This window comes from Castanea sativa, chromosome 8, assembly GCF_040712315.1.
Source record: "Castanea sativa cultivar Marrone di Chiusa Pesio chromosome 8, ASM4071231v1".
Lineage (NCBI taxonomy): Eukaryota > Viridiplantae > Streptophyta > Magnoliopsida > Fagales > Fagaceae > Castanea > Castanea sativa.
In genome coordinates this window covers 33,696,617-33,704,667 of record NC_134020.1, presented here as the reverse complement: position 1 = coordinate 33,704,667, position 8,051 = coordinate 33,696,617, and the positions used below count along the sequence as shown (strand labels likewise).

Below are 8,051 nucleotides of genomic sequence, written 5' to 3'. Positions count from 1 at the left end.
AATCGAGTAAGTCTTTGTGCCCATAAAGTTGCACAATAAATGTCACATCTCGCCCATATAACCTGCACCAAGTCACTTAATGAGTGAGTTGTGACATTTATTAGGTTACTTGACGTAGTACAAGATTTATTCTTATCAATCTAGCATTTTACCGTGATGATGTCATCTTAGTATGGAAAATTATTTATACGGCACATAAAATGCACAGGTGCCACGTTAGACTCTGAGGTGACCATTAAGATGATAACTAATGAATTTATCTAGTATTTTAAAATTTTCAGGTCAGTATCTTTTATTTTAGCCAATTTATCCATGTACCAAATTAGTACTTCAATTTGTCAGCTGTTAATAAACTAATAGAATACTCACGTGACACGCACGTGAGCATTAAAATCACCCAGTTCAATCACCTGAGACCCATAGTGATGAAAGAGAACAATTTTGATAGAGAGAAACTTAGGAGAGAGACGATCCACATGGTCAAGTCAAGTGTCCATTTGAATCCTAGGAGAGAGAGACGATCATGGTCCTGCCACTAATCTTAAAGTGGAGGTTAGATTTGGGTTTAAATCTGAGAGGCTAAAGCTTGAGAATTTCTGATATGGAGGCTAAGGTTTTGGCCACAGAGAGAAAGAAATTACTAGAGAGAAGTTAGCGAAGAGACCCGTAGTGGCAATTAAGGTATTGAGTTAGCCATGGTGGCTGATTTGATTGTTGGTTTAGAGAAAGAAGTTGTAAAAGAGGAGCTTTAGTTTGGGTTTGAAAACCACCCTTATAACTATTTTTTGGGAATCTGTACGTGTATTTATAATTGTTACACAGATTACAATTTATTTGAATATGCAAATAACAATTGATTACAATTTATTTGATAGTTTGATTTGATCTGGTATGCTCTTGTGCTTCAGCTTTATCTGCAGTGGGAGATAAGGATGACTGGATGAGGCCACCTTTTTTTTTTTTTAGTTCTTCTCTTGCCCCCTCCCAAATGGTATAGAGGTTTGTTTTTTGTTTTTTGTTGTTTTTTTTTTTTAATTTTAAAGATAGTTCTGTTAGAGCATTCACAGCAGTGGAGCTAAATAGCTATATTGTTATTTTAGCTCCACTCAAACCCCAAAAACCCACATGCAGCAGTGGAGGCAAAGCTAAAAAATTTTAGCTTTGCGCTACAGTGCTCATGTATCAGTACATGAGCACTGTAGCTGAAAGTTATAAAAAAAAAATAATTTTTTATTCGGGCACTGAAGCTACTCTCTCCATTTCCATTTCACTCTCTCCTCTCCTCTCCATTTTCATTTCACTCTCTCCTCTCCATTTCCATTTCACAATCACACTCTGAAGCTCACCCACGCTGACGCCGATCAGCTGAGACCCACGCCGACGCCGATCAGCTGAGACCCACGCAAGCTCACCGCCGATCAGACCCACGCCGATTCAGCTCCACGCAAGCTCGCCGCCGATCAGACCCACGCCGATTCAGCTCCACGCAAGCTCGCCGCCGATTCAGCTCCACGCAAGCTCGCCGCCGATCAGACCCACGCCGACATTGTCCTCCTCACCGAAGCCCAGCTCTATGATTGATGATTTTTATTTTGTTTATAATTGGTGATTTTGTTTGGTCTGGGTTGAGGAAAAAGATTGGAGATTTCGGTTGGTTTTTTTTTTTTTTTTGCTGCTGTGGACTGGTGGTGGTGGTGGTGGTGGTGGTGGTGGTTGTGACTGTGGCTGATGGTAAAGGTGGTTGTGGTTGGTTGTATGAATGTTTTTTGAGTTGTGGGATATATTATTTTATTGTAGGAGATATATTATTTTATTGTGATGTTTATATTATTTTATTGTGTTGAAAGCTAAAATAGATCCACTGCTGCAGCATATGTGTAGATATGTATAGGTAAAATAGATAAAGTAACCTTTGGTGAAGATAAAAAGTTAATTTTTTAGCTCCACTGCTGTGGATGCTCTTAGTCATTTGACAGTTTAGCTAAAAGATGGTCCTATTTGGCATATATGCAAAGTTAAATAACAAATTGACTAAAATAAAAGCTCAGAGTGTGTAATGGTCATTACGTTAAAATTTAGGGGGTGTTTAGCATTTTTTTTCCTAATTTTGTCAAGGTACAAGTATATTTTAGCACATTTTCTGCAAATTAGCATATTACCAATCACAAAAAAGTAATTTACACATTCATTAATTAGATTTATGAAATTCATCAATTATAGCTATTGTCACATCATATTGTGAACAATTAGTAGTACTTTTAGGGCATTTTTTTCTTTTCATTTCTATCAAGACTCCCAAAGTATAAGACCAAAAGAAGCCTAACCAGATTGAAAGCCTAAAATATTTCAAAAAAATGTTGCAAATGTATTAAATCATCAATTATAAATTAATCTCTCATAATAGTTAGAGATTTTAATTTTTGTAAACCGATATCCTACAAAGTCACATACCAAATAATATATATCTCTATCTCTCTTAAAATCAAGATATAAAATTTAAAATTAATTTACAAATTTACTTAACTATGCATTGTTATATATCTAGAATAAAGTATCTTTTTAATCATAATATATTTTTATTTATTTTTATTAAAAATTTTGGTTCAATCATGATATTTAATTCTCTATATGAAATTGAAATTAGTATAGTTGGTATTATTCATGAAATTATATATTTAATGTATCAAATTAACCTTGATGAGATTAGTATTAAATATGTTTTTAGCTAATATTTACATATAAAATGTCACACATAAATTTTTTGCCTTAAGTTTCAAATTATGTTGGGCCGCTTCTGGCCACATTTATTTTATTAGAGAGATTTAATGGATGTTGGCAAAAAGACTAATAATGATCACTTAAGTTTGATAGGGACTAAAAGTGATCACTTTAAAATTAAAGTACTAAAGTATCTCTAGCAATAGTTCATAATCTACTACTATATTTTTTTACCTTTAAAAAAAGTTTGTCAACTCGGAAACAATATCTCCTTGTGGGCATCCCAAACATCAAAGAGAGTGAAGAGACATTGGGAGAGTGTTTGGGAATGAGCAAAAAAAAAAATTGTTTCTTATTTTGCAAATAATCTAATCTTTTTATTTTTTTATATATAAAAAAAAAAGTTAGCTTTCATTTTCTTATTACACATGTAACATAAAAATTACCAAAAACTATGAATTTTAATAAACACAATGAAAATAAACCACTTAAAATTGTAGAGTACCCAAACAAGCACTAACGAGACGTTTGTCTATTAAAAAAAATATATCTAATTCTCTCAGTTAAAAGGTGTATCAAATTGGGGAGAATGAATAGAGAATACAACGTTGGGGAGAGTATTAATTTTTAAGCCGCCTAACTTGAAACTTTTTGAAAGTTATAGCTAAATTATGACTTTACTATCTATTCTTCTTCAATAAACTATCTATTCTGTCATTCCTCAAAAAAAAAAAAAAAAAAAAAAAATCTATTTCATTTCGTTTTCAACAATCAATTTTTAAATATTTGTTCTTTTCCCAAAAGTCTTTCTTTTGATCTTTCGTGACTTTCCATATATCCTCTCCTCATGCCGCATCTTCCTTCTGCTTTGACTTTTTATTTTTCCCGTTTGAGTTTTTACTACTCACTTATCCATTACACACTATTCATTCCCATAATTTGGGGATGATTACAAAGTTTTAAAATTTTCAATTAGAACCCCTTCTTTTTAAAAAAAAATTCAATTTGCCCCTTTGATAGTCATAGCTAGTTTAAAATCACCACCAAAAAAAAAATATATATATATATATATATATATAAAGTAAATTGCATACTTATCTCTATCTGGAGTTCTGGACACTAAAACCCGTCATATGAACACTAGGTGGTATTTTATTTTATAATTAAAAAAGTCACAAAATAGTCACATCTTCATTAAAATTCATCTGCTACGATTTTTCTAAGGGTTTTTTTTTTTTTACTCTCCAAAATATATTGCACTTAAAGCAATTTTTGTTTACATAGGTTTTACTTAGAGTATGTTAGTACACTGAATTTGGATTACAATAGGAATGGTAATCTTTATTACCGAGAATAAAATGTGTTGCAATGGAATAATTAAACCTATTCATTAGTTTGGTTATGAGTTGGAATATTAGAATAAAACTTATGATCTATTTTAGGAAATATCTTATTCATACAATTATATTTCCTAGAAAATAATATATTTTAAATTTTAGAGAGATGAGTTTTTTTTATGAATTTTCATTTCCATAATTGTTAGGTGGATATGAAAAGTTTATTTATTTGGAAATATATTAATGTTAGAAGTTATTATATCTACTAAGGAATAGCTATTACAACTCTTTTAGAGAGGAATAGTTAGAGAGCGTTTGGATAGAGATTATTCCTGCGTCTGCGCGTTTGCGTTTGTGATATGCAGGACAAAAACGCGCTGAGGGAAACGCGAAGAAGAAAAGAAAAGAGCTGAAAGCTGAAAGCGTTTCATAATTTTAAAACCACGCGTTCCTTCAACTGTTCATGGACCTTCTAAAAACTACTCAGCCGAGACGCACCGTTTCACTTAAACCTCCAAGGCATGCGTGAGGAGCTGAGATGCACCGTTTCACTTAAACCTCCAACGCATGCGTGATAAGCCCAGCTCCATCTCAATGCTCCATCCTCTGATGACAACGGTGCGCACCCCTGAAGCCATCTGATCGCACAAGCCCAGCTCCATCTCATCAAAACGATGCGCTCCTCCTCGTTCAACGGATATTTTTCTCTTCAGCTTTCTTCTTTTCTCCCAACTACCCTGGCAGAATGCGTTCAATCCTCTTCAATGCTCCGTCCGAATCATCTTCAATGAACTCACCAACCAGAAAACCATCAAAACAGAGCAATGCACAGGGTAGAAGAAAGCCCATTACGCGGAACTCTCTCAAAAGACCCCCTCTGCTCTTCCTTCGCGCGAGCAAACCTACTCGGAGCTTGGGACATCGTTGCTGCCATTGTCTAGCTCTGCATTCACGGGTAAGTTGCCTCTAATTTCTCATGCTCTCTCATCTGTTGGTGTGGTTATAATTTGATCCATGAGGCTTCATCAATCTGTGGTTTTGTTTTTCTTTTTTTGTGTTCATCGGTTGTGTGTGGTGTTTCTGTTCAACGTTTGTGTGTGGCTGTTTTGTGTTTTCCATGACACTATTATAATGTGGGTTTCTTGATCCTTCGTGTAATACCGCATGTAAATTGTCTTCCTACCTCTGTTGTATATAAATGTATATGTGAGTTCAGTTTGCATTTTATAGAAGGTATGCCTAACTGATTATATGACATGCACATGAACTGGTTGTTGAAATGCCTCAATGAGTATAGAAGGAAGTTGTAGCAAAAATGGTTAGGGAGAAATCGAAGGACGGTGCTAGTAATGATCCGAGAGCTGACTGGAAAGACATTAAGGAACTACAAGCTTTTTGTGAGTTCTGTGCTGTTCAAGTCCTAGAAGGCCGGAGGAGCGGAGGATTTCTAACCAAAATTGGGGTTGATGCAGTGATTCAGCAGTTGGATAACCATTTTGGAAAAGTGGTGACTTTCCTGCAGATTAAAAACAAATGGGATCATTTGAAAAAAGGGTGGAAGCAGTATAACGAGTGTTTTGACAATGAGAGTGGGTTGGGTTATGATGCTAGCACTGGACTGCTTCAGGCCCCTGATGAGTGGTGGACCCGAAAGATTACGGTTTGTCTCTATTTCTCTCCCATTATTTATTATTGTTCAAAAAATTTATCACAATCTTTGTTCAGTTCCAATTTTTTTATATCATTTTTTTTCTCTATGCAAATGTTAATGCTTTGTTATTCACTGGAATTGTTTTAGGGACCCATGAAATATCTCCAGTCCACAATTCAAATATTACATTTTGGCCAAACTTCTACTTCTCTTATTGTGTTTGCTGTTTTTATATTCAATTCATATTCTTATTGATTTCTTCTAAAGAAAAACCCATATATATATGTACTGTCCTATTATTTGAGCTACACTTATTGATTTCATCCATGACACGCTTCCATTATGATATTATTGCCACCTTTACTGTTTCAATACTTTCGAATGAAGCAGATGGTCCTTTCTTTTCATATTTATTTCCACACCTAAATAAACACTCTCATATGCCTTTTTTATGTTTTCTTTAATAGGACTCTATTATGTGCTTAATACTACACTTGGCCTTGTCAAACTAGGAGAGCACTCTTTATCTTTAGGATTCAATTATGTCTGAAAATGTTGCTTTCCTTCACCCAATATCTAACTTCTGTTCCTTATCAAAACAATTTTTTTTTAATCCATATTATATTTTTCCCACAATACTCATAAGACCTTGGCCAAGAGAATATCTTAGTCTTAAAAATATCCGAGAGCCTTGTTTGCAATACATTTACGTAAAATTTTTTAAAATATCACATTTTCAAAATACAAATATATCTACATAATTTTAGCAAAAATTTAATTAAGTTAATTCCAAACGCTTGCATAACTTAGTAAACAAAGCTTTTAAAATATTTTTTTCAGTTTATTTGGTCCAATATAAATCTGTTAGCAAATGAAAATTTTTAAATATCTGTTGGGTTTTTTTTATTGGAAAGGTTACTTATCACACCACTTGTACTCTAGAGGATGCTCAAATTCCCTAAACCTCCAAAATAACCAACACAACAGAACTTGTTCCACATACATCCCATCAAGAGATTACCTAGAAGTCTTAAGGCCATGGCTCATAATGACAATGCTAATGTTAAACAAAGCTTTTGAATGGATTGATAATCATCTCGAACGAAGTATCTTTTGTCTGGTTCTAGTAACTTTGTTTAGTGCATCACTAGTATACATGTGGATATTCCACTTAAGAATAACAGCCATTGCTAATGAGATATAGGACAATAGATTGAGCCAAAAAAAGAAAAGGAAATTGAAAGACTCACGCTCACTTGACTTGAGCATCCAATTGATGTAATCAATAGTTAGTCTAACACTACTCATATTGCCAAAAGACTTTTTCCAAGTGATTCTGACGTGGTTCTGAAGCAATAAAATATTCTAAGAGCAAGAATGTTAAAAAGTTTATTTGGTGATTCCTCACCTTCATCATTTTAATCCTAGTCTTGCTGAACTGTTTATATATTGGATTACTTCGAAATTCATCAATCATGACATGTTTAGGGATCCTAAGCTTAAACCTAGGAAGCTAAATGGTTGGTCAACCTGTGACATATTCCCCTGTTGTTTAAATCAGTTCCGGTTAATTAGTTTGAATGCAATACTGAAAATGTTCTCCTCAATAGAAGAAACAAGAATATGCAAATATGAAATTTGTCTATAATTTAATGCCAATCTCTCTCTATATATTATTGTGTTCTAACTACTGGTTCTCCACATGTAGGCATGTCCCAGTGTAAAATCCTTCAAAAATAAACGTTTGCCGAATCGTGAGGCGATGAACATCATGTTTGGAGGTACAGTTGCAACGGGAAAAAATGCATTCTGCACAAGTGGTCAAATGCCAAAGGAAACCACCGAAGGTTCTGGGGACTCTGCTGATAGCACACAATTTGTTGATCCCCAATGTGAACCTTTTCTGAATGTTGACGCAATGGAGGTTCAAGGTCCATCATCGTCGAGGGCAGGACCGACAATGACTAAGGGGAAAGGCTTGGCAACCAATGTCCACCTTTTCAAGCCAATTTGCAAGAAATCAAAAAAAAAAAAAAGCGTTCAGTTGCGCAAGAGATGTCCGACTCTTTGAAGAGCATCTCAGAGGTTTTTATTGAAAGTAGGAGTGTAGGTACCCGTACACCATTTGCTTCCACAAAGCAATCGCTCAGGTTAAAACAATTCTGGACATGGTGTTGAGTCTTCCCGGGGTGCACTCAGGTCATTACCTTCATCTATTCAGCACCGTCTACTTCATGGAAAAAGAGAAGGGTAGGCACATGTTCGCAGCGCTTTGCGATGACAAGGACATCCAGCTGAAGTGGCTAGAAAATGAGTACCAAAGGCACCCTGATTATCATTTTTAG

General features: G+C 34.7%; 1 pseudogene; it reads left to right on the top strand.

The window, feature by feature from the left end:
- The first annotated feature begins 4,800 nt into the window (after positions 1 to 4,800).
- LOC142606233 (L10-interacting MYB domain-containing protein-like) lies at positions 4,801 to 8,051 on the top strand (annotated as a pseudogene).